This window comes from Drosophila takahashii, chromosome 2R, assembly GCF_030179915.1.
Source record: "Drosophila takahashii strain IR98-3 E-12201 chromosome 2R, DtakHiC1v2, whole genome shotgun sequence".
NCBI classification, from domain to species: Eukaryota; Metazoa; Arthropoda; class Insecta; order Diptera; family Drosophilidae; genus Drosophila; species Drosophila takahashii.
Window position 1 is genome coordinate 9,011,407 of NC_091679.1, and position 27,658 is coordinate 9,039,064.

Genomic DNA, 27,658 nt, shown 5'->3' on the forward strand with positions numbered 1-27,658 from the left:
GAATTCTTCTCCGGCGAATTTCACTCTGGCTGTGAAGTCTCCATCTGATCTTTGTCTTGATCCGTTTGCCATCGTTATCTCGGTCCTCACTTTCCTCCATCTTCCATGTCTTCTTAACTCGCTGTATCTTCTCCTGCTGATCACGCTCCGTGATGCTCCCGTATCTACTATTCCTTTCGCTTTTACCGCTCCGATCGTTATCATGGCCAATATCTGGAATCCGTCACACCTTAATTGGTCCCATGTAGCTGGTGTTTGAATTTGGTCCTGAGCTACCAGCATTATCTGCTCGGACCTCCGGTGTTTCCCGTTATGGCTTTGCAACACTCCGTTGTTCTTGTTCCGTTTCTGCCGCATACCCAACAGAACAATCTCGGCGGGTTGGTGCAGGATCTTGTGGCATGTCCTGTTCCCCCGCATCTCATGCAGATATCTGTTGTAACGTTCTGGTTCCCTGTTACCACCGACCGGTTGGTTCCTTCCATTGCCTCTATTTCTTCTACTTCTTCGGCTAACTTCAAGAATTCCGTTAAAGATTTGAACCCTGAGCGTCTAGTATAGAGTTTTATTTTGCTTCTGCAATTTCTGTATATACGGTCCAACTTCGATTCTTCCGAATACTCTGTGAATCTCATTAACTTCCTTAGGTTCATTGCGTATTCCCTTGTTAGTTCCGTCTCCCGCTGTCGTAGCTGTGCAATTTGTGTCTCCACCTGTTCCTGGTATCTGGGTGGTAGGAAATATTCCAGCAGTTCTTCCTTGAGTTCCTTCCAAGTACTTATCTCACTCGGTGTGGTGTTCCACCAGTCTATTGCTACCCCTTCCAGGATGAAGGGCATGGTTTGAATCAGAGCGTCTTCGTCTATCCCGTAGCCTTTGGCCCACTCCTCCATCTTGCTGAGGAATTCTAAAGGATTGGTGGTTCCTTGGTATCTTATCCCCCAGCTCCGCACTCGGTCTATGGTATTTTTCGTTCCTTTTTATCCGGCATGTCTGGTGTCTTTCCTTCCGACCGTGTTGGTGTTTTAAATTGTTTCACCAGGAGGTCTATCTGGTTTGCTACCTCGCTCAGTTCCTCTGTCGGTGACTTGTTTTGCTCCGTCAACCCTTTCTCCTTGCTGTGTTTCTCCGCTAGCTCGCCAAGCCTCCGCCTGATCTCCTCTGTGTGCTCCGGGTTCTTTACAAATGCTGCTATTATCTGTCTTTTCCCGTTGCGTCCAATCCGAATTCCTCCGCGTACTCGATCAGGTCCGCCTTTGATGCTAGGTACACCCAGGTGGACATAACTCTCTACCGGCGTCTCCTCTTTGCAACCACTTTAACCTGTTCGGGCGCCATGTAACGTTCCTGCTATGCTGGGGTAGTTCAACGGTGTCCAGGAGTTCGTTACAACATTTATTTGTGTCAGGAGTGGTTGCTGTAAGAGTTTGACCCGGTTCCCAGAGTATGACACGAGCGGGGTTCGGTGAAATTGAAGGGGGGTTGCGTTTATTTACTTAAATTTTACAGAGTTTAAAGAACAGGATGGAGCGGCGCGGCTGGTTCCGTCTTCGGCGGTGTCGTCGAGGGCGGTCGTGGGCGGCTACTGATCGTCCTTCGGTAGTTGCGCAGCGGCTGGCGTCCTGTAGATGAGAAAGAAAGAATACGGCTATCTGCCCCGGAAAGTATGCCCCTCGGTGGTTGGATATGAGAGCAACGGCTTCCTGTTTGCGCCGGAGAATATGTCCCTCTGTATGCGTCCCTTTCCCTCTAGATAATTCCCACCGAGATATCAATATCCCCGTGTGTGTGAGAGGGTTTGGAGGCCACTTAGGTCTTCCAGGTTAGGCGAGAGAGTTTTGGAGGCCACTTAGGTCTTCCAGGTTAGGAGAGAGAGTTTTGGAGGCCCCTTAGGTCTTCCAGGTTAGGAGAGAGAGAGAGAGTGTGGAGACCACTGAGGTCTTCCAGGTTGTGAGACGAGTCGCACCCCACTGTGGGTCTACGAAGGTGAGTTCGGTGAGACGAGGGGGGGGAAGAGAAACCCGAGCGGGTGGGCGACTCGGTGAACCGAGGGATGGCTCGAGCTTAGAGTCCGCTGCCACTGATGGCGGCTTCGTCGCTCCGAGTTGGTTAGTGGTGGGTGGATGCGCCCCAAAGATCGGCTGGCACTGATGACGGCCGGTCTTTCGGAGGGTGGGTAGAGGAAGGGGGTTTCGCTAACTACAATGTATTTGGACGGGGTACTAGACCCTATCCTAGAAAAAGACTCCACAAGTAACTCCCAGAGAGGTTGCTCACACCAATGCGTAAGGCTCACCTTCTCCGATCGCTGTCGGTTGCAGAGTGACTTGACCTGGGCAACCGGCACCCTTTTTATACCCGTTGGCGTGACTAAGTGTGCCCGCACCACGTCAAAATCCCTGGTCCTCCGGCTTAGCGCGTGTCGCCAGCTGATCATGGATCAGTGTGACCAGGTAATCGGGGTCAGTGTGACCCGGTGATCGTGGATCAGTGTGCCCAGCTATTTCTATTGGCGCGCCCGCCTTTTTTATTTGAATTTGAAATCGTTTCATGTTTTTATTCTCTTAAGCTAATTATTATATTTATCCTATTCTCTATGTCGCTTCATGCTTTTTATCTCTCTTAACCTAAGCTTATTTTCTATATTTGTTTATATTGTGCGCTCTGGAGCGTCACATGTATTTCTCGTTTTAGTAAGCTGACTTAAAATAAATTGACTCATTTTGACTACTTTCAAAACTTTCACCACCGTCAGCACAAAAGATGTAATACCAGTTTATGGACTATATTTTACAGGGTTACATTTCATACTAATGAAAGATATAAAATATATATATTATTTATATGATTTTATTGATTTATTATTATTATTTATTTATATTATTTACTGAAAAAGAATCATTTTACTGTTGATGCAGTTGTTTACATTTCCTCTTCAAATAAAAGAATTTAATGTGGGTGTGGGTGTGTGCAAGTTATGTGACCCATTACTTAGGGGCACTTACCCAATTTATAAACAACTTTGAGTTCAAAACAAATTTCCAAATAACTCAGACCGACTCCGAGATAAACCCGTGGTCAGCTATTTCTTTTAACTACGCCTCCAAGTTATTCCCACCCAGATCAATTTCACACATCCCGCATCAAAGGGATTCTGTAAACACCCAAGCCGATATTGTAAACATCGGAGCCCCAAAGCGGTCCCCGAAGTCCGCTAACATAAACACCAATTTCCGGCAGAAATTCAGTTTCAAATTTAATTGCCAAATTTCATCATCCTATTTTTCCGACTCTCTTGAGTCATTCTCTTAATCTCTTAATCAGTTTTTCTGAAGATAAATCTCTTAAGCCGAGGTTTCATTTTTGATCATTGAACCTGAGTCCAGGCAGTCCGTTTTTGAGAATCGAATCGAGAAGTTTGAAAAGTAATAATTAGTGAGCAGTGAATCAAGTTCGACCTATGAAACAATTGTAATAGTGAATAAGTGAAGTTAAAAAATAAAATAAATTTTTTTAATCAACTCACTAAGGAGAAAGTTAATTGGCGCCCAACGTGGGGCCGCGCGTTTAAAAATTCCAAAGCAAGGCTTTAAAACAAAAACCTAATAAAATTTTAAAGTGAAAAAAGAATTTGTGCGACCAACAAACCCAGTTACAACCAACGAAATAAAAAAGTTTGTGTTAATCAAATAAGGAGGAAACTAATAAATGAAATAATCCCCTTAAATATAACCAACGAAATAAAAAAGTTAGTGTTGAACTAAAAATAAAAAGGTGGAAATTAATAAATGAAATAATCCCCTTTAATAAAAAAAGTACTCCCAATTAAAAATAGTGATCGTAACAAAATTCACTGCTACGGACAATAAAAAGAATGAAAAAAAAAACATCAATCTAAAAAACAACAAAAATCAAACATTTAATAAAACAAAAACAAATCATCATCAACTAAAAAGGAGAATTTATTGGCTGAAGGGCAATCCCTCGCCACAAGAAGACCAAAAATTGAAAAGGAAGGCACAGAGTGAAAAGAAGACCCCAACCAGGATCATCAATTGAAAAGAAGACCCCATCAGGATCATCATACAAGAGGAAGAATTTAATAAGGACGATTCGTGAGCGATAATATTTTTTTTTATTATTTATATTTAAGAATATTGAAAAAAAAGAAAAATAATACAAAGTGGAAGAATTAATTTCAAAATTCGATAAAATCCTCAAAATGAATCCTCCTCAAGAGCAGGCTGGACCTAGCAATAAAAGACCACACACAGCGAATCCTCCTCAAGAAATTACAAACAATCAGGCAGTAACTAACGCTACAATGGTAAATGTAGGAGAATTAATAAAACAGATTGTAAATTATGAATTGAATCCATTAAAAGACGAGATTGGAAATCTAAAACAGCAGTTATCAAATAAAATAAAGAAGGTTGAAGATTATCAGATAGAAGTTATAGATCCAAATATTAAATGCGAAACATCATATGAGATCATCAAATCTGTAAGGGAATATAAAGGCGAGGAAGATAAGTATGTCAGCTGGAGAAAGTCAGCGGAAATAGCTATGGGGCAATATGCCAGAGGCAGCGATAGATTTTATTCTGCATTGTCAATCTTAAGGAATAAAATAACAGGAATGGCAAATGATGCCTTAACTCACAACGGTACAGTTTTAAATTTCGATGCCATAATGGCCAGGCTTGACTTTGTCTTTAGTGACAAACGTCCAATCCATATTATTGAACAAGAATTGAGTGTATTAAGCCAGGGTAAGTTATCCATAACACAGGTCGACAAAATCAAGACTTTTTCTTGGCCCAAGAATAAACGCTACAAAACCTGAAAGAATTTTAGCTGTAGATTACTACCTCATACTTGGAAACTTTCCATCACGTCGAAGTTTTTAAAAATCCGTGGTCAAAGATCCAAATTTTCGATTTTTCCGCACTTTTTGCGGCTTAATAGTAAGAAAACCTTTCGTAGCCCAGAGCCACAATGTGGCGGAAGTGGTACCTTGAACCTTTAACTTCAAGAGTGTCCAATCACAAAGCTGGGCGACCTCTATATCTTTAGCTACAATGGATTTTACAGAAGTACTTTTTGTCACTTTTTTTCATCTATAGTAGCCTGATATTTTCCTTGTTGAACTGAGACCCGTACACATACAATACATTAAAAATATCAGGCTACTATAGATGAAAAAAAGTGACAAAAAGTACTTCAGTAAAATCCATTGTAGCTAAAAAAGTAGAGGTCGCCCAACTTTGTGATTGGACAATCTTGAAGTTAAAGGTTCAAAGTACCTTTTCCGCTAAATTGTGGCACTGGGCTACGAAGGAATTTCTTACTATTAAGTAGCAAAAAGTGCCTAGAAATCGAAAATTTGGAACTTTGACCACGGATTTCTAAAAACTTCGACGTGATGGAAAGTTTCCAAGTATGAGGTAGTAATCTACAGCTAAAATCCTTTCAGGTTTGGTAGCTTTTATTCTTGGGCTTTTTTTTTGTCGACCAGTGTAATGGATTACTACGGAACTGTTAATAGAAAGTTAACTCTATTAATTAATAAAACTATTATGACTTACGGAAGAAATAAACCAATAACATTAGAAATGAACGAGAAACATAGAAAGACCGTCCTCAGAGTTTTTATAACCGGCCTTAACGGTCATATTTCTGACACAATATTTTCAATGAATCCTCAAGACCTACCAAATGCAATGGTTATAGTTCAAGAATTGGAAAGTAACAATATGAGGGCTCATTTTGCTAATACTTTCTCAACCACACAGGGAAAAAATAGTGAACAAAATTCAAGTGGAAACGGGCAAATATATTTAAATAATAAACCCAGACAGCTAAACAATAATTATAATAACCAAAGGAATAATAATAATAATTTAAGATTTAACCAAGAAAGTAATAATTACAATAATAACAATCAAAATAAAAATGGTTATAATAATTATAACCAGAACAGGAATAATAATTGGAGTCAGGGCAGATATAATAACAACCAGCAAAATCAGTGGAACTCGAATAAACCACAACAAAATAAGCCAGAGCCAATGGATGTAGATGAGTCAATTCAGATTCAAAATAGGAACAATAACGGTTATAATCAAGGTTATAATAATTACCAAAATAATAATTATAATCAAAATAAATGGAACCAAAATAAAAAAACTGACACACAACAAGATCAGGTTCAAAATAAAAGAGTACCAACTGGAACTGTTAACCAGCCGGCTAACAAGACCATGAGACTTAATAATATTGAGGAAGACCATTTTTTAGACCAAAGCCAGGAGTAGGATTACCCTACTTAATTAGAAATGATAAAAAAATAAATAAAAAATTAAAAATATTAATTGACACAGGGGCAACCTCTTGTTATATAAAAACAGGAATTTATAAAAGTAAAAATGAGCTCCCAATACATAAAAGAGTATCCACAGTAAATGGATATTCAATAATAAAATATTACATTTTACGAAATAGAAGGCTTAGATTCAGATTTGCTAGTAGGGTATAACCTATTAAAAAAGATCGGAGCTGTGATTGATACAGCTAAAGGAACGATAAAATATAATGGAAAGGAAGAAAAATTAAATTACGACAACGAAAATAATTTAAATCAACATTCCTTTTCCGAAGAAACCACCATTCTTCCATTAAAGGAATTTATTTTAAAAAAATACTTTGATGAAAAGACTCGAGTCAGATCCGAATCTGAAATGGGAAATCAAAGCGAATTTAGTTTGGGATTAAAAAATCCTGAACACGCCGTCGTTGAATTATCCGACAAAAATAAAAGTTTGGGAATTAAAAATCCTGAACACGCCGTCGTTGAATTATCCGACAAAAATAAAAGTTTGGGAATTAAAAATCCTGAACACGCCGTCGTTGAATTATCCGACAAAAATAAAAGTTTGGGAATTAAAAATCCTGAACACGCCGTCGTTGAAGTATCCGACAATCAAAAAATTAACAATATGAAAATATCATCTGCAAATCAATTGAAAGATTTGGAGGATGAAATACTAAGCATTATCAATAAAGAGCATTCGAAAATAAATATGCAAATTCCATTTAGGACAGATATTCGCGGTGAAATAAACACCGAAAACGAAAGACCCATTTTAGCAAACAATATCCGTATGCTCTATCAGCTTCAGATTTTGTAAACAGAGAAACAGATCGAATGCTAAAAGAGGAAATTATACGGCCGAGCAGGAGCCCTTATAATTCCCCAGTACTAGTAGTACCAAAAAAGGGTTTCAACGAAGATGGAACTCCAAAGCTCAGACTTGTAATAGATTATAAAAAACTAAATGATAATACAATTCCGGATAGATACCCAATGCAGGATCCTTCGGTAATTTTGTCAAATCTTGGGAAAGCTAAATACTTTTCCACAATCGATTTGGAATCAGGATTCCATCAGATTCTCATGAGTGAAACAGACGTACAAAAAACATCGTTCTCAATAAACAATGGAAAATACGAATTCCTGAGAATGCCATTTGGGTTGTCTAACGCTCCCAGAATTTTCCAAAGAGCAATGGATGATATATTGAGAGAAGAGGTCGGTAAAACATGCCATGTTTATATGGATGACATTATAATATTTTCAAAAACTATTGAACAACATTACAAAGATCTAATTGTCATAATTAAAATTTTGCTGAACGCAAACATGAAAATTTCTATTGAAAAATCGAAGTTCTTTAAATTGGAAACTAATTTTTTAGGTTACGTTGTTTCCCATAATGTAATCAAAACCGATCCCGAGAAAATTTCTACAATCCTAAAATACCCAATTCCTAAAAATATCCGAGAGCTTAGAAGCTTCCTAGGTCTTACAGGATATTATAGAAAATTTGTCCAAAATTACGCAAAAATTGCGAAACCATTAACAAAATATTTAGAAGGTCAAAAGGTATCTAAAAAAGCTTCACGTAGAGCTTCAATACAGTTGGACGATTCGGCTGTAAGAGCTTTTAACGAGCTCAAAGACAATTTAATCGCACAAATAAAACTGGTACAACCCGATTATAATAAAAAATTTACCTTAACCACTGATGCGTCTGATTTAGCTATTGGTGCCGTTCTTTCTCAAGAAGGAAAGCCAATTACTTTCATTTCCAAAACCTTATCCAAAACAGAACAATTGTACGCAACAAATAAGAAAGAACTTTTAGCCATAGTTTGGGCATTTAAAAATTTAAGAAATTATTTATATGGAGTAAATAACATCGAGATCTATACAGATCATCAACCCCTGTCATTCTCCATTTCTCAGAAAAATCCGAATATTGAAATGAAGAGATGGTATTCATTTATAGAAAGTTATTCACCCAAAATTATTTATAAGCCAGGAGCGACAAATGTGGTCGCGGATGCTTTGTCAAGGATCCAAATAAATAACTTAACGGAAAGTATCGAATCGGTCTCAGATCAAAATACTCAGCATTCAGCTGAAAGTTTTGAGAATGTCATACAAGAAACCCGAAAACCCTTAAATCAGTTTAAGCAACAATTGCTAATAGCAACGGGGAGGTATACAATACATGAGTCGATTACCGTTTTCGGAAATACTAGACATATAATAGAGTATGATACTCCAGAAAATTTAATATCAATCGTAAGAGAATACATTCCACCTAATATAACCATAGGAGTTCATTGTACTTTAGAAGATTTTTATATAATCCAAAAACCACATAAAGAAAATTTTTTAAATAAATTTTTATATACAAAAATATTTGTCCAGGATGTAGAAAATGCGGAAGATAAATCTCTTATCATCACAGAAACGCATTGTAGGGCACATAGAGGGCTAGATGAGAATTATAAGCAAATATGCAGACTATATTACTGGCCTAATTTATACAAAACGCTTAAGGAATTTATAAAAAATTGTGCCATTTATAATAAAAACAAATATAATAGACACCCAGTGCAAATTCCTATCGGAGAGGCACCTATTCCTGAAAGAGAAGGTGAAAATTTGCATATCGATATCTATTATGCTCAAAATCTAATATTCATTACTTGTATAGATTCATATTCGAAATTCTTGGTAGTAAAAGAAATTCCAAATAAACTAAATATAGAAAATAAAGTTTCAGAAATTCTGCAACAATTTCCCTTGGCAAAAACCTTGATGATAGACAACGAACCAAGTTTCACTTCATCCCAATTTAAATCTTTTGCTCAGAGAAACGGGATTTCTTTATTCTTTGCGGATCCCCGACATAGTACGTCTAACGGTCAAATAGAAAGGGCACACTCAACGTTAACAGAAATTGCTCGCTGCATCAAAGAAGAGCTCAATTTAATTGATTATTCTGAAATTATCATTAGAGCGGCTCAAAAATATAATTTAACAATTCACTCAATAACTAACCAACGACCATATGATATATTATTTAACAAAATACAACATGAAACAAATCCTCTATTATTAAAACAAGCTCAGGAGAGAATGTTAGAATTTCATAATAAAAGTAGACAAGAAAAACACTATCACGTAGGTGAAGTAATTTACGAAAAGAAACACGGGGAAAGAAATAAGCTTAATTCTAGATACAAAAAACAAGTAGTTAAGGAAAATCTTCCAAATAAAGTTATAATAAATAGCAGAAATCGTACGATTCATAAAGATAATATTAAATCTTAAATAAAAATGTTTTATCTTAAATTCTAGATAATGATTTCATTAACGTACGTATTATTGATGGTAGCTACAGCCAAATCCGAAATTATGGATTATACCAACCATGATTTCTTTCTTTACAAGGATACTAAAGATGTTCTTATTTATGAATCATACGCAGATTTATTTCATATTACGAATTTAAGTTTTTATAAAGAAATAATTAATCTTGAATCAGAATTTATAAATAATAACCCAAATTTACATTGGGAAATGTCCCACGAATTAAAAATTATCAAAATTCTTATCTCACAAATTATACCCAATAGATCAAAACGAGGTATTAATGAATTAGGCACTATTTGGAAATGGATAGCAGGAACACCAGATCATGATGATTTTATAACAGTGCAAAATAAGATAAATGATTTAATACAAAATAGCAATGATCAATTCGTCATTAATTCTAAAATATTTAAAGAAATAAAAACTCTATCTGAAGAATTTAAAAAAGCCTTTAAAAATCAAGAAATTCCACTAAGAAAATATCGTCTCCGCTTGGTTACGTACGATCTTATGAATTTAATGGATACAATTACACTTGCAAAAATTGATGTATTTAATACTAAAATTCTAAACAATGAGGACTTACAAGAAATTTATAAACATGAACAAAAGCCTGTAATTATAACTGACCTATTGGATATATCAGAATTTAAAATCGCATTACACCAGGATATTCTAATTATATACATAAAATACCCCATTATTATCGATCGTTGTGAAGTCTACAATTCAAGATCCATTTCACATAATGATGGAAAATTATTAATTGATAATCACGTCGCAAAATGCAGAAATAAGTACTATGTAATGTCTAACTTTAAGAAAGAATTATTTAATAATTATTGCACAATAAACCCAGAAGGTTCTTGATTTACCAAATTACTAAATGGAGAAAAAACTTTATGTAAAAAAATCAGAGAAAAAAATAAAAATATGTGATGGTCAGACAAAATATGCAAAGCCAAGAAGTTTTGAAAGTCACTGTGTTTGTCTCGTTGCTTAGGTGCAAGAACGAACGCTTTGCTAGATAAAGCCTCGCTTTTCAACTTTATTATCTGGCTTATCTTCGTTACCCACCTATACAGTTAAAAGCTTATTCTCAGTTTCTAATGGTGCATTAAGAGATTTCTTTGCATGGCACATTCAGTTGATAAAAGTCTCCCAATTCAATCAGATCGTACTCAGCGTCAAAAATATAGAAGGTTTATTTTTCAAAACTCACGTGCTCATATTTTTTGCACATGTTTAAAAAAAAAAAAAAAAAATTTAATAGTAAAAATAAACCCTGTGACCTGGAGACAAAATATAAAATCATCAGTGTCAAAAAAATCCGCGAAGGTAATTTGATTTTCTTTATAAAATTGAGCATTGAGTCTTACTTAAATATATAATAATATTATAGGATTCCTAATATTATTATCCTAATATTATTATCAAAACAAATTAAAAGATCGGATTATGGTTGCGTTCCAAGAACTGCGTTGGAAATTGCCAGCGGAGACTAACAAGCCCGATCAACCAAATTTTCATCAGCAACATTAACGTTTATATTGGAACCTGCAAATTTGTTAAAAGACGTCTACATCTGGGATTAAGCCCGGCTACAACGAAATTAGTAGCGACCGACCAAGTCTTCTGACCTAAATATTTGTTTTTATATAACCCATAATACTACTTAACCTAAATTATTATATAAGTTACACCCACACAGCTACAGGCCTGCATGCACACGTGGAATCAAAAAGGTAACAAGCATACATATTAAAACACTATTCTAGCTATCATATATGTAATAACAAAAGATAGGAAAAACTGAAGATAAAACAATTAGATTTATGATTTGTTACATTTACTTGTGGTTTCCAACTTAAAAGAAAAAGAAGAAAAGAATTTAAATGAATTTGTAAACATGAATATGAACCCTACAATGCCAATGCAAGATCATATGAAGCCTAGGATAAGCTTATACTAAAACTAAAAGAAAACTAAATTGAAAATTAATAATAATTAAGTACTACCAGAAGTGTCTAATCGGAACAATTAACTACTGAAATGAGCGAAATTATTAATATTATGTTAAATGCCTTCGAGAACAAGTTTTGAATTGAATGTTTAATATAAAGAAAGATTATTAGATAAATATAATGGGGTACTAAAAGAACAAGCGCACATCTATTTACTATAGGGTTAATGCACAACATATTTTGAAAAGTATTAACAAGGTTGGGCGGGTAATAAAGGGCACTTACACCAGGCTCTATAAGAAACAATACGCATAAACATAATTAAAATGTATAACCCCTGGCTAGGTTAGCACAAAAATTTCTCTTGTAAAATTCGATAATTAGATTTGATTAAAGATCCCCCCATCCGACGCAGTTCTAGCCGAAAAACGTCCCAGTGCTAACCACAATCAAATTAAGTCTAGTTACTGGCAACTCAGGTTGCCTGAGAATCGTTACAAAAGTGGCGCCCCAACGTGGAGCAACGAGCAAGGAAGAGGCAAAAGAAATTAAGGCTCTCATCGAACTTAACACTAACATCTGTTAAGCCTTATTCGTTCAGGTCTGGCCAAAAACATAATTGTCCTAGAAAATTTCTGGATTACAGCCTATGTTGTGGTTGCATACTAAACATAGCCGTCCGAATATAACCGACAATTATTGTTTTATGAGCTAAAATAAGAATTTTGGTAAAAGGAATATAATTTCTCCTGTGGATTTCTTTAAGTTTATTATGCCAGTCATTAACTTTACTGCCCAGAAGAATTTTCCTTTTGAATTATTATTAAAGACAATGTAGATCAATATTTGTGGGAAAAGTTATCGTTTTGCGTATTGATAAAAACATAGATAATGTGTCTTAATTTTTTGGTACCCCTGTAATTATATGACAAAAATTCCTTTGATTGATAAAAAAAATTAAGAATTTATCTTTGAGAATTTTGAACAACATAGATCAATATGCCAGTGAGACACAGTTTAGAAAGGCCAAGTCTGCCAAACAATGCGGGAATTTCTGAGATATGTTCTCAACCAATGATGCAATTAGATTTGAGATTAATTACAAGATGTTTACATACATTTCATAGGCTGTGTATACTAAATTGGCTTGATAGTTCCTCTCTATGTCCAGTTTGTAGTCATAGTGTTACTAGAAATAGTCTATTGGAAGTTGTTCCAAGCGAAAACGTAGAGAAAAACAATGAAGTCGATCCTAATGGAAGATTATTGTTATCCAGTGCCCAAAAGAAGAGAAAGAAAAGATTACCGGAGACAGAGACAGCAACAGCTGAAATCGAACAGGTTACACCTAGAGAAAATAATAGACAGAATTCCTTTAATTCGGAGAATAATAGGCACCAAAGTTCAATCGAAGAACGAATAATAAGCCAAGTAGAACAACGATTAAGTTCACAATTTGACAATATGAATTTAACTATTGTACAGCTATCGCGACAAATTTCGAGATTGACTTCGGATTCTGCAAATCGAAGATCAGATGAAGCTGCATCTAATACTGAGCCAGAGTGGGGAAGAAATATATCTCCAGCATTCGGTTTAAATGGTGACGCTCCTACTTTTGTTCCACATGAGCTTCGTGGTTATAATAATCAAGAAAGAGTAGGTAATAATAGTATTTGTAGAAGTGATGTTGGGAAATTCGTTAATATTATAAGCGGTTGGAAAGTACAGTATAGTGGAGCTAAAAATGGAATGCCTGTTGGGAAGTTTATTTACATGGTGACTGCGTTAACAAACGATTGCCTTGCTGGTAATTTTGAGGTTTTGTGTGATCACATTCACATACTTTTCAGTGGTAGAGCCAGTGAATGGTTTTGGAGGTATAGAAGAACAGTCGACAAAGTAATTTGGAATAGCCTCAGTACTTCCCTTAGTTCTTATTTTCATGACCCATTGTCAGATGACGACGTCAGAGAATTAATTAGAGATCGGAAGCAACAACCTAATGAGAGTTTTGACGAATTTCAAAATGCTATTATGTTGTTGGTAGACCGTTTACAGTATCCAATAAGTGAAAGTCAATTAGTAACCATACTAAAGCGAAACCTTCGACCTTATTTGAGAAAGGAAATTTTCTATTTAGAAATAAATTCGGTAGGTAACTTACGAAGCCTGGTAACACGAAGAGAAGCATTTAGTGAAGAGTTCAATAATACATATAGTACGAGAATTACCAATCGAAAAGTGAATGAAATAGACGTAGTTGAGCAAGGTATAAATGAGCATTTAATGGAAAATGAAATTAGCGAAATAAAAAGAGATCAAGTGGACAACAGAAATGGGTTAGTGTGTTGGAATTGTAAAGAAAAGGGTCATAAATTTACAGAGTGTCAAACTGAAAGAAAAAAAATATTCTGTATAGGGTGTGGAGCAGAGAATGTGAAGAGACCCAATTGCGAATTTTGTCAGGGAAACCGCATGTGGAGCGGCAACAACAACAACAGTTACCGCTCCAATATAAGAAACTAATCAATGATCAAAACTTAACTCATCCATCGCCGGATTTTATTAAATCTGCACAGTTAGGGAAATATGAGTTAAATGGAAAATTATACCCTATAGTACCATACCATGTTCGGTTAAGAAATTATAATAAAATCAGAAACAAAATCTTTAACAAGAGTGAAGAAATTGTAACTGGTAATAGTAACAGTCCAAAGCGAAACTCTTTGCGTTTACGTAACTTTTATAAGAAAGTTAAGGATCAAACACAAAGATTATCGGTTAGCTTGGATGCAATCCTCCATGTAGAAAAGGATATTAGACCATTTGTAGAAGTAAAAATATTTAATAAAGTTTATGGCGGACTTTTGGATTCAGGAGCATCCGTTTCGTGTTTAAGTGGAGAAGCAGCAAAAGAGAAGCAGAAAAGAACTTTAAAGTAAGCAATTCACAAATAGAAACTGCAGGAGGTAAAAAATACAAAATTCTGGGAACCATAGAAACTAATGTTACATTTCGCAATCAGTCAAAAATGCTAACTCTTTATTTAATCCCGGATTTGAAACAAGATCTTTATTTAGGGGTTGATTTCTGGTACACCTTTGGATTGATGAGTCAACTAAAAAAATCTATATACGTTAGCGAACTGAAACTACCTGAATCATTAGATTTTGAGCAGCAACAACAAATGACTGAAGTAATAGAAATGTTTCCTGATTTTAACAGATATGGGTTAGGCAAAACATCTATTCTAGAACATGCAATTGAAATAAGTCCAGAATCGAAACCTGTCAAGCAGAGATATTTTTCAGTGTCTCCTGCAATAGAAAAGAAAATACATTCAGAGATTGACGATATGCTAAAGATGGGAATCATAGAAAAGGCACCTGCAACTTGTTCGTGGAGTAGCCCAGTAGCTGTAGTCCAAAAAGGTGAAAAGTTTAGAATATGCCTTGACTCGCGCAAAGTAAACGCTGTAACCGTAAAAGATGCGTATCCACAGCCCAAAATTAATGGAATTTTATCAAGATTACCTAAAGCAGAATTCATAACTTCACTAGACCTTAAACATGCATTTTGGCAAATAGGTTTAAAGGAATCTTGTAGAGATCTCACTGCATTCACTGTGCCAAACAGACCATTGTATAGGTTCAAGGTTATGCCTTTTGGGTTGACCAATGCGGCCCAAACAATGTGTCGTTTAATGGACGCAATTATTCCTCCAGATCTCAAGAGCTGTGTATTTGTTTACTTGGACGACTTATTGTTGGTCAGTGAAACATTTGCTAAGCATATAAGTCTCCTAAAAACAATGGCTGATATTTTGAAAAGTGCAGGTTTGACGTTGAATTTACAAAAATGTAAATGGTGTGTTCCAGAAGTGCGATATCTTGGCTATGTGATTGGAAAAGGTTGCATAAAAGTCGACTCAAAAAGAATATCAGCGATTAGAGACCTACTTCCTCCCAAATCTGTTAAGGAAATGCGAAAGTTTTTAGGTTGTGCCGGATGGTACCGAAGATTTTTAGAAAACTACGCAACAATAACAGCACCTCTTACCGATCTAACCAAAAAGGCCAAATGCTTCAAATGGACAGCGGAAGCCAACCAAGCATTTGAAGAGGGAAAACGCAGATTAACTTCAGCTCCGTTATTGGTGACACCGAATTTTGAGAAGCCTTTCATTATTCAATGCGACGCTTCGAAAACAGGAGTTGGAGGTGTTTTGGCACAACTTGATGACGACGGTGTAGAAAGACCTATTGCATTTTTTTCGCATAAGTTAAATCAACAGCAGCAAAAATACTGTGTGACAGAATTGGAATGTTTGGCCGCAGTCCTAAGCATCGATAAATTCAGAGAGTATGTGGAAGGTCTTGAATTTAAAGTAATAACAGATCATGCCAGCTTAAAGTGGCTTATGCGTCAAGCTGATCTCAACGGTCGCTTAGCTAGATGGGCGCTTAAGCTACAGCATTACACTTTTGACATTGAACACCGAAAAGGAAGTTTGAATGTAGTTCCTGACGCGCTCTCACGATTACCAACAAAGGAAATCAGTGAGCTTGATGTTGTTTTACCACAAATAGATTTAGATTCACCACACTTTTGGTCAAGCGCATACGTTAAGCAGAAAAATTCAATACTCGAGAATCAAAATCGCTTACCAGATCTTAAAGTTGTTGATCAGTACATATACAACAGGAATCAGTTTTTTAACGAAGGTATGTCCGAGTCAAGCTGCTGGAAGTTATGGGTACCGTCAGAGTTGACTACATCTGTTATTGAGAATGCCCACTCACCGCCCCATAATGCACATGGTGGGATAGGTAAAACACTGGAAAGACTTCGTAGACATTTCTATTGGCCGAGCATGGCAAAAGAAGTAAAGGATTTTGTTGTGCGGTGTAATGTTTGTAAACAATCAAAAGCACCAAACATAATACTCAAACCACCTATGGGAAGCCCTGCATTTAGCGAAAGGCCATTTCAACGCCTGTACATAGACTTTATTGGACCTTATCCTAGATCAAAGAAAGGAAACGTAGGAGTTTTTGTTGTTTTAGACCACCTGACTAAGTTTCATTTCCTCAAACCGGTACGAAAGTTTACGGCTGATCTTGTAATAGAGTTTCTGAAGACCAATATCTTTCATGTATTTGGTGTTCCGGAATGCATCGTTTCAGACAATGGAAAACAATTTAAATCCTCGCTGTTTAAATCATTTCTTGAGAACCATGGTATAAAACATATGCTTACAGCTGTTTACAGTCCACAGTCAAATGCCTCGGAACGTCTTAACAGATCAATAATCTCAGGTATTCGATCATATCTGGGCGGCGATCAGCGCTTATGGGACGACAAGATTAGCAATATTTCAGCTGCATTACGCTCTGCATATCACTCTGTAATTGGTTGTTCACCTTACTTTGCACTATTTGGAAACAATATGATTTCGCATGGAAAAGATTATGACTTATTAAGAAAATTAGGAAGTCTTAAAGTTGGAGAAAGAATTTTGGATTCAGACAAACTACAGATAATAAGAGAGGCCATAATGGAAAACATAAACAAGGCATATCAGTCGAATAAAAATAAATATGATCTTCGTACTAGGTATGTAACATATGAAATCGGAGAACAGGTTTATAGGCGAAATTTTGTTTTGAGTAGCAAACTAAATAAATTCAACGCAAAACTTGCTCCCAAATTTCTGAAGGCAAAAATATTTCGCAAACACGGTAACCACTGTTACGAATTAGAAGTGAACGGTAAAGTAATTGGAAAATTTCACGCGAAAGATCTTCAAAAGTGCATGGCATAAGTTTTCTGACCGTTTTCCAGCTTCTTTTATCACTGTAAAAGCTAATAAAATAACCTGTGCTGTGATGGTCAGACAAAATATGCAAAGCCAAGAAGTTTTGAAAGTCACTGTGTTTGTCTCGTTGCTTAGGTGCAAGAACGAACGCTTTGCTAGATAAAGCCTCGCTTTTCAACTTTATTATCTGGCTTATCTTCGTTACCCACCTATACAGTTAAAAGCTTATTCTCAGTTTCTAATGGTGCATTAAGAGATTTCTTTGCATGGCACATTCAGTTGATAAAAGTCTCCCAATTCAATCAGATCGTACTCAGCGTCAAAAATATAGAAGGTTTATTTTTCAAAACCCACGTGCTCATATTTTTTGCACACGTTTACAAAAAAAAAAAAAAAAAAAAATTAATAGTAAAAATAAAACCTGTGACCTGGAGACAAAATATAAAATCATCAGTGTCAAAAAAATCCGCGAAGGTAATTTGATTTTCTTTATAAAATTGAGCATTGAGTCTTACTTAAATATATAATAATATTATAGGATTCCTAATATTATTATCAAAACAAATTAAAAGATCGGATTATGGTTGCGTTCCAAGAACAGCGTTGGAAATTGCCAGCGGAGACTAACAAGCCCGATCAACCAAATTTTCATCAGCAACATTAACGTTTATATTGGAACCTGCAAATTTGTTTAAAGACGTCTACATCTGGGATTAAGCCCGGCTACAACGAAATTAGTAGCGACCGACCAAGTCTTCTGACCTAAATATTTGTTTTTATATAACCCATAATACTACTTAACCTAAATTATTATATAAGTTACACCCACACAGCTACAGGCCTGCATGCACACGTGGAATCAAAAAGGTAACAAGCATACATATTAAAACACTATTCTAGCTATCATATATGTAAAAACAAAAGATAGGAAAAACTGAAGATAAAACAATTAGATTTATGATTTGTTACATTTACTTGTGGTTTCCAACTTAAAAGAAAAAGAAGAGAAGAATTTAAATGAATTTGTAAACATGAATATGAACCCTACAATGCCAATGCAAGATCATATGAAGCCTAGGATAAGCTTATACTAAAACTAAAAGAAAACTAAATTCAAAATTAATAATAATTAAGTACTACCAGAAGTGTCTAATCGGAACAATTAACTACTGAAATGAGCGAAATTATTAATATTATGTTAAATGCCTTCGAGAACAAGTTTTGAATTGAATGTTTAATATGAAGAAAGATTATTAGATAAATATAATGGGGTACTAAAAGAACAAGCGCACATCTATTTACTATAGGGTTAATGCACAACATATTTTGAAAAGTATTAACAAGGTTGGGCGGGTAATAAAGGGCACTTACACCAGGCTCTATAAGAAACAATACGCATAAACATAATTAAAATGTATAACACCTGGCTAGGTTAGCACAAAAATTTCTCTTGTAAAATTCGATAATTAGATTTGATTAAAGATCCCCCCATCCGACGCAGTCCTAGCCGAAAAACGTCCCAGTGCTAACCACAATCAAATTAAGTCTAGTTACTGGCAACTCAGGTTGCCTGAGAATCGTTACAAATATAGATGTAATCCAAGAAGGAGCCATTTTTGTAAATGGACATAATATAATTAATGACACTTATTTAGATGGGTCATATTTAATAACTCTTAACAGCACCACAAAAATTAATAATATATCTTTCAATAATGTAGATAATAAGATATTGGAATATATCACTGCTCGGAAATATACAGAATTTGTAATATCCGAATTTATTATGTCAAATGATTCCGAACTCTCATTCGATAATATTAACATACTAAATCCTTTTATTCAAATTAAACACACTCAAGTACCAATTTCGTTAATATTAATCGTATTTACACTTATATATTTAATTTTCATGATTATAATCAAATACAGAAAGTTTTTAATATTCAAGCCACGGCAACCCAATATAGAAATACAAGAAGAAATTAATATACCCGAAAACGAGAATACCCTAGAAGAAAATATCATTGTCGAATTGACTAATCAAATACATACCCATCAGTTCCAATGAATCGGGACGATTCAATTTAGAATGGGGGGAGTTATGTGACCCATTACTTAGGGGCACTTACCCAATTTATAAACAACTTTGAGTTCAAAACAAATTTCCAAATAACTCAGACTGACTCCGAGATAAACCCGTGGTCAGCTATTTCTTTTAACTACGCCTCCAAGTTATTCCCACCCAGATCAATTTCACACATCCCGCATCAAAGGGATTCTGTAAACACCCAAGCCGATATTGTAAACATCGGAGCCCCAAAGCGGTCCCCGAAGTCCGCTAACATAAACACCAATTTCCGGCAGAAATTCAGTTTCAAATTTAATTGCCAAATTTCATCATCCTATTTTTCCGACTCTCTTGAGTCATTCTCTTAATCTCTTAATCAGTTTTTCTGAAGATAAATCTCTTAAGCCGAGGTTTCATTTTTGATCATTGAACCTGAGTCCAGGCAGTCCGTTTTTGAGAATCGAATCGAGAAGTTTGAAAAGTAATAATCAGTGAGCAGTGAATCAAGTTCGACCTATGAAACAATTGTAATAGTGAATAAGTGAAGTTAAAAAATAAAATAAATTTTTTTAATCAACTCACTAAGGAGAAAGTTAATTTACATGTTTTATTGAGTATAAGAAATGATTATGTACAAATGTTATAAATATTACAAAGTGATAAGTACATTGAACAATTGTATTTAACTCTAGTTGCAGGGAATCATTGCTTCTTTTTATAACTCGATATTCCTTGTCCTTGAGCAACTTCAGATGACCATCTTTCATAGTGTTATATCTCTTAGGTAGATATAGAATATATTTATCCAGTTCCAAGGCAATGGAGTCCCCATAAACAGTTTTCTTCCTCTGCGCATTGATAATTGGGTAGCTGACGTTTATACCCATCTTGTTTTGTAACTGTATGGACATCGAAAGTGCCACTGAACTGTTCTATAGCGTTCTAAACACTTTTTTTAACGAATGCGTTCCTGATAGGCTTCCTCCAAAGCCAAACAGGCCCCCTTGGTTTACAAATGCGCTTCAACGACTTAAAAATCTTAAATCAAACACTTATAAAAAGTATAAAAAATCGGGTAGGCCATCCGATTTTTCGAAATATGTGGTGGCTCGATCTGATTTTAACGTTCTTAACAGTCATTGCTATTCTATGTATTTAGATCGCTGTAAATTTGAATTTTCAAATGACCCGAAGCAGTTTTATAACTTTGTCAACGCAAAGCGTAAGTCATCAGCTTTGCCTTCATCGGTTCGATTTAACTCAATGGAGGCATCGACTGACTCTGAAATTGCTGATTTATTCTCTGACTTTTTCCAAACTACTTATAGCTCTTCTTCGTGGTCAGAATCAAATTACCGTAATCCTTTAAATAGGGCAAATTGTATTTTTTCCCCTATAATTACCGAAAGTTCTCTCTTAAGAGATTTAACATCAACAACGCCAACTTATTCTCCCGGTCCTGATGGACTTCCAGGGTGTGTGCTTAAGTTTTGTGCATCAACTATCTGCAAACCTATTCTTAAACTTTTTCAATTGTCTATTTCATCATCAGTTTTTCCAACTATCTGGAAGGATTCTTTTATTATTCCACTTCACAAAAAGGGTGCGAAGGCGGATGCCCAGAATTATAGAGGTATTTCTAAATTGTCGGCTATTCCAAAAGCCTTTGAACGTATTATCACTTCTCATTTGCAACATTTATGTTCCTCGCTAATATCACCGTGTCAGCACGGTTTTGTTAAGCGAAGATCGACTACCACCAACCTACCTGAATTGTCATCAATTGTAATAAATGGATTTAACAATAAAATGCAGACTGACGTTGTATATACAGATTTCAGTAAAGCCTTTGACTCTGTTAACCACTCTCTTCTTTTATTCAAATTAGATTTGCTTGGGTTTCCATGTAATCACTATGGACGGCAGTCCATGTAGTGACGAAGCGCACCAGGAGAGTGTGCGAAGGCGACTACTATATATACACGAAGAAATGAAAATCTGCTGTGATAGTCCGATCGTAATGAGTAATACACCAATCGAAAGGTATTGAAAAAACTTAAAGGATTGCATACCAAGACTTTAAGAAAATCAATTGGCTTGGGAGAGAGAGCGGTAAAAGTGAAAAAGTGCAAATTTCGAAATTTGGAGCTGTTGGGGCCGGTGGGGACAAATGCCCCCTCGCAATGTTTTAGTTGTGTTCTTATTGAAAATACCCGTCGAATGAGGGGTCATACGATAAAATCCGACGCTCCGTTCAAAAGTTATAGCCAAAATAAGATTTTCTTCTTCTTCCCAAAATGAAAATTTAATTCTGTTTGTCCACTTGTCCACTTGTCCAAAATATGTTTTTTAAGTTCTGAAAATTTGATATGACGTTCATCACATCGATATAAAAAACTTTTGTTCTACCACTTTTGGAAAAACTCGCTAGTTTAGCGGGAAAAGAGCTATAAATAGCTAAAATTCGGAAAGCCGTAACTTCTATACTACTAAAGCTTGTGTTGCACCTCGTTTGAAAGGTATTTTTAAATGCTATAATCGCCTTCTATATGCAATTTGTGTAAATGTAATAGTTAAAAAGATATGAACAAAAGAAAATTTGTTTAATTTTTTTTTTAGCTTTTTTTTAATTTTTTCAAAAACGGCTCTAACGATTTTCCTTACAACTTTAAACTGTATAGCCCTTGAGATTCCTTAAATTTTGGTATATATCATGTTTATGTAAAAAATCGCGTTTAAAAGTTATTCAGAAACGAAAATAGCCACTTTTGCCAGCTCAGAACAACTAACGCTTCCTGAGTGTCTAATTTTGTGCGTGGGTATCCAAACTGTATTTTAGGCTCATAGAATCATTTCAATTGTTTTAAGGAGTTCCAAATAGGAAACTTTTGTTTTACGACTTTTGGAAAAACCCGCTGCTTTAGCGGAAAAAAAGCTAGAAATAGCTAAATTTCGGCACGCTGCAAAGGAAAATGCCTGTGAAGGGAAAAAGGCTGGAATAGTTTGCTAGGGCGGGTCGAATGAGAAAATATTAGAAAGTCTATTTAATGACGAGTGTAATAATTTTTCGTCACAAATGTTGATATCAGAACTTTTGTATGTTGAAGGCGCGATCGTCACTAGTTTTTTACCTCGTTAAGAGGTGTTTTTATTTGATCTATTAACTTGGATTTCAAGCTATTTGAATGGGAGGACTCAGAGGGTTATATTTAAGAACGCTGTTTCAAAAACGATCCATGTGACATCTGGAGTACCTCAGGGTAGTCATTTGGGCCCTTTGCTGTTTACTTTGTTTATAAACGATCTTCCCTCTATTGTAACACATTCTCGTGTACTAATGTATGCTGATGATGTTAAGCTTTGTTTGACATATAATAATATAGAGTCTGGTTTTGGCTTACAATCAGACATTGATCATTTTCAAGTATGGTGTGAGTATAACCTCTTAAATTTGAACTGCCTAAAATGCAACGTAATGACCTTTTATAGGGTTACCCCTACCTTTATAAGTTATTCGCTTCAGAATTTGCCACTTGACCGTATATATTCAGTAAATGATTTAGGCGTTCTTCTGGACCCGAAGCTTAAATTTGACTGCCACATAATGTCGACAGTCAATAAAGCAATGAGTGTTCTTGGGTTTATAAAGCGTTGGTCAAAAGAATTTGATGACCCTTATATAACCAAATTATTATTTACCTCCCTTGTCCGTCCTATATTGGAATATTGTTCTTCGGTTTGGAGCCCACAATACCAAGTCCACATTGACCGTATAGAGTCGGTACAAAAAAAATTTCTCCTTTTTGCCCTTCGTAGTTTGAACTGGGATCAAAACGTAAGGCTACCTTCCTACCAGAGTAGATTATTATTGCTTAATTTACCGACACTTGCAAATCGTAGAAAAATGCTTGGTACCATTTTTATGCATAATCTTATAAGAGGTGATATTGATTCTGTAGAACTTGTTAGCCGCCTAACTTTTAATGTTCCCGTTAGACTAACACGTAATTATCATCCTCTTAATTTACCTCGATGTACATCAAATTTTGGTCTGCACGAGCCCTTTCGCGTTCTATGTAATAACTATAACGTTCTTTATCATTTAATTTGCACATCAACTTCTATCCCGGTATTAAAAACTAACATTTTAACTCATTTGCTTCACTCCTAACTGCATGTTTTTTTCATTATTTGTCCCGTCTTTATTGGTTTTATGTATTCTTCCTCGCGAACTCGCATTTTTGCCCAAATTAACAAAAGGGCCCCGCGCGTAACAAGCACGTGCTTGGTGTCGTTGGGCCACTTATTTGTACTTCTCGTAGTGCATCAACGTCCATCATATAATAGCAAGGGCTTCAATGCTCGCGTGTTGAACTCCTTTAAAACCCCGCCTCGAAGAATTTTCTCCTCCATAATGGTGTCCAGCTCACTTTCTGATGGAATTGGTTGATTCATGATGTTGTTGTTGGTTTGAAGTTTGAAGGTGAAGAAGGTGGTTTAAGTGAGAAGCAAGCTGATCGACTAGACAAGTTAATGTTAAAGTTCTGACTGTAAAGACTAACCGATTTCCGAGCTCATTTTATACCAGTTCTCAGACAGAGATTTCCATCGCAACAGGTTGTTGTTTTTCTACCCTTTTTGTTCTTCCACCCTTGTTGTTTTTCCACCCTTGTTGTTTAAAAGTCGTTAAATCAGTTACTTTATTTGTATGAAAGCAGGAATTTTATGCACCGGTGTCCACAATTGTATGTTCCAAAACGTTGTACCTGTTCATAGTTATATTTGATTTTATCCCCTAAGTATTTCACAACTTCTTTTGGTGGTTGTAAATTTCCAAAACTATCAAAATAGAATATGCTGTTTTTGTTTTTGTGGTAAGCTACCTAATGTGTACCCCTTGATTTCGAGTCACCCAAGTTAATCACTCCACTCTCATTATTTTTAGGTGTTTTAGGGAGAGAGTCTCTCATAAACACTCCCCTAAAATGCGGTATATTTCTTTGAGCAAATTCCATTATATCTATATTTGTTAAAGCTCTGTTGGGTAGCTGACCAATTAGTTTTTTGTTTCTTCATTCTCCCACCACGACTGTTGTATGGTTTTAGGTATAAACCGTAATCATTTTTATAGGGTTTTAAGTATAGACCTTCACCCACGGAAACTTCTTCCATCTTTCGGTTGTGTCTTTTATCAAATAAAAACACCTCTTAACGAGGTAAAAAACTAGTGACGACCGCACCTTCAACATACAAAAGTTCTGATATCAACATTTGTGACGATAAATTATTACACTCGTCATTAAATAGACCTTCTAATATTTTCTCATTCGGCCCGCCCTAGCAAACTATTCCAGCCTTTTTCCCTTCACAGGCATTTTCTATTGCAGCGTGCCGAATGAGAAAATATTAGAAAGTCTATTTAATGACGAGTGTAATAATTTTTCGTCACAAATGTTGATATCAGAACTTTTGTATGTTGAAGGTGCGGTCGTCACTAGTTTTTTACCTCGTTAAGAGGTGTTTTTATTTGATATCAGAAGTTTTTGTTTGTTTACATTTGCTCTCATAGGAGCTAATATATACATTTAAATTTAAATTGGTCAATCATAATTTGTAAGCCATTGTATTTAAACAAATTAAGTTAAAAAGGCGTTTAAGTATTTTAAAATACCTTTTAAACGAGGTATAGCACATGTCGGTATCTTAAGTAGTGTAGAACTTACAAACTAACGAAATTTTAGCTATTTTTAGCATTTTCCCGCTAAAGTAGCGGCTTTTTCCAAAAGTCGTAGAACAAAAGATTCCTATATGGAACTCTTAAGTGCAAATTTACTGATTCCATGACCCTAAAATACAGTTCGGATACCGTCCCACAAAATTCAATACTCAGGGAGCGTTAATTGTTCGAGCTGGCAAAAGTGGCTATTTTCATATAAAAATAACTTTTAAACGTGACTTTTTACAGAAATGTGTTATATACCAAAATTTAAGGTATCTCAAGGGCTATACAGTTTAAGGTTTTAAAGAAAATCGTTAGAGCCGTTTTTGAGAAAAATAAAAAAAAGCTAAAAAAAAAGTTTTAAAAAATTGTCTTTTGTTCATATTTTTTTAACTATTACATTTACACAAATTGCATATAGGAGGCGTTTATAGCATTTATACCTTTCAAACGAGATGCAGCACAAGTCTGTAGCTTTAGTAGTATAGAAGTTACGGCTTTCCGAATTTTAGCTATTTATAGCTGTTTTCCCGCTAAACTAGCGAGTTTTTCCAAAAGTGGTAGAACAAAAATTTTTTATATCGATGTGATGAACGTCATATCAAATTTTCAAAACTTAAAAAACATGTTTTGGACAAACTGACAAACAGAATTAAATTTTCATTTTGGAAAGACGAAGAAAATCTTATTTTGGCTATAACTTTTGAACGGAGCGTCGGATTTTGACAAATGACCCCTCATTCGACGGGTATTTTTAAAAGGAATACAACTAAAACATTGCGAGGGGGCCTTTATCCCCACCGGCCCCAACAGCTCCAAATTTCGAAATTTTCACTTTTTCACTTTCACCGCTCTCTCTCCCAAGCCAATTGATTTTCTTAGAGTCTTGGTATGCAATACTGTTAGGTTTCGCAATACCTATCGATAGGTGTATCATTCATTATGATCGGACCATCACAGTAGATTTTCATTTCTTCGTGTATATATAGTAGTCGCCTTCGCACACTCTCCTGGTGCGCTTCGTCACTACATGGACTGCCGTCCATAGTGATTTTCTTCTAGCTGTTGCTTAGCAATTTTTGCGTTTGTTATTAAGTTTGCTACACTTGAAGTTCCTGAAGCTAAACTACCTATAGCACTTAATGCAGTTAAGATGGGTACCAGTAGTAAAAAACCCCCCATTTTGGGAACACTTATTATTCGAGGAACTTTAACGTTTTTCTTAGATCCGATTGAATTATGTATTGCTTTACGTGCAATTTTAATTGCATTAGCCACATCCAGGGGTTTTCGTTTTTTCAATTCCCGACTCGCTTCTCTTACAACAGATGATAGTCTATTTATTTTCATCCTCCTACGCTTCCTCTTCTTCTGTTTTTTCTTATTTCGCTTCCGATTACCCATTCCAAAATGTTTCTTTGCTTTCATAATATTAGTTACAAAATATGCTGCTGCTCGCTCCTTAAGAGAACTATCCTTCGCCTTTACTCGCTCCCAAGCCTTGTTAATTAATTCAGAATCTGCCTTATGTCGATTGCTTAGATCCTTGTTTTGTGAATAGGCAATATCGTGAGCCTTGCAAGCTTCATCCAACTGAGTAATTCCGTGATCTCCACGCTGTAATCACTCTGAAAGCTTTGTACCGGGCCCACAATAGTTATATCCAGGAATGTGAAACTCAATCGGAAGAGAATCTTGTGAGGATCCGTAAAACGACCCTCACAAAAGACATTTGTAGCCATGTAAGACGCCCTATTTTGTAGCCATGTAAGATACTCTATTTGTAGCCATGTAAGATAGTGTAAATATTAACCATATAAAATTCCAGCTGCGAAGGCCAAAGTATTAGTGATTAGTTTTAAACCCACCCTCGCTAAACCATCGAACCAATGAGCGCAACAAATGCCGCTATCAAACGTCTTCAAACGCCCGAGAGCGGCTCGAACCCAGCCTGGAAACTAAGCTCGACAGCGGCAAATGCTGCCGACGCCGCCGTCGACTGCAGCATCAAACGGCCGAGAGCGAGAGCGTCATCAAACGCCCAGGAGCGGCTCGAACCAAACCACCTGGAAGCTTGGAAGATCGACAGCGGCCAATGCTGCCGACGCCGCCGTCGACTGCAGCATCAAACGGTCGAGAGCGAGAGCGTCATCAAACACCCAAACGCGGCTCGCATCCAACCGATCGCAGCCACCGGAGAGTAAAGCTCTGCCAGCGCCGAATGCTGCCGACGCCAACGTCGACCGCAGCCGTACGCCGGAATAATGTGAAACTAGGTCACAGGAGCTGCAAGGCATTAAGTTCGGGACTGCAGTAGTGAACAGATCGATCGCGGAAAACAAGGAGAAGTGCG